This window comes from Nematolebias whitei, chromosome 1 (assembly GCF_014905685.2).
Source record: "Nematolebias whitei isolate Nwh7 chromosome 1, NemWhi1, whole genome shotgun sequence".
NCBI lineage: Eukaryota > Metazoa > Chordata > Actinopteri > Cyprinodontiformes > Rivulidae > Nematolebias > Nematolebias whitei.
Window position 1 is genome coordinate 70,150,468 of NC_056498.1, and position 1,248 is coordinate 70,151,715.

A 1,248-nucleotide genomic window follows, 5' to 3' on the forward strand; every position below is an offset into this window, starting at 1 on the left:
ACACACACACACACACACACACACACACACACACACACACACACACACACACACACACACACACACACACACACACACACACACACACACACACACACACACACACACACACGCAGACGCACACACACACACACACACACACACACCTTCACTGAGATGTTTCCATTCACTACCACCTCAGATGATTTAAGAATTTTACAAAAAAAAAAAAAAAACAGGTTTTGGTGAGCAAAGAGCAGCTATGGTGTGTTCTTTATGCTGAACACAAAGTTCAAATTTGACTTTATTAAGTTTAAAATGAATTAATTGATTAATTGAACATTGGTGAGGACATGAGGTGGCTGTACTGAACACATGATTCAGTTCTTTTTTATATAATAAGCAACAAATAAGTGGAATTAGCAATAATAAGGGCAGCTGTTTGGTTTTTTATGTAATATTGTTGTCAAATGAAGCAAATGTTACTGGTGATTTCTTTAAAATTCAAACAATAATAAAAAATAAAAATAAAGGCCACTACTGCTTACTGTTAGACTCAGAAATCCCTAATCAGAAAAATCACTGTCATGCCACTTTAATTGGGACGGGCACTTTATCTGTACTGCTGATCTATGCTGCTGATTTGCTTACTGGGACTGCTCACTGGTTGCTTTTAACGCAAGCAAAAAAGAAGTCCAATGTCCAAAACGATTTTCTTTGATGGTTGTTTTAAACTAATTCACCAAGCAACAAACATTTTTTGTGTTTCCTGCTTCTTCTTTTTGTTCTGATAAAAACAACAAAAAAAACAACAACATAGATCCACCCCATTGCATGCTGGTCCTACACCTGCTCACCTATTTATGGGGTCCTATGGTTTTACTGGAGGAGCTGGTCCAAGTGGCTGTGGAGAGGGAAGTCTGGGCCTCCTACTTAGGCTGAAACCCACGTGACCTGACCCCAGATAAGCAGCAAAAAATGGATGGATGGTCTCTATAGAAAGATTTAATCAGTTAGCTTTGTAGAGATCTAGTAGAGCGCTGTATGAATGTGTGTGAGGAGGTAAATGAGGGCAAAGATTGTGTTGTAACACAATTTGAGTATCTAGATTAGGTGCTGTATAAGTACTGTTCATTTACTATATATATGGATGAGTAATTTACTTATGTTCTTGTTTAATAAAATACATAGTACAGTATAAACATACATATATACAGTACTGTCCATTTACTATATATATGGATGAATAATTTACTTATGTTCTTGTTT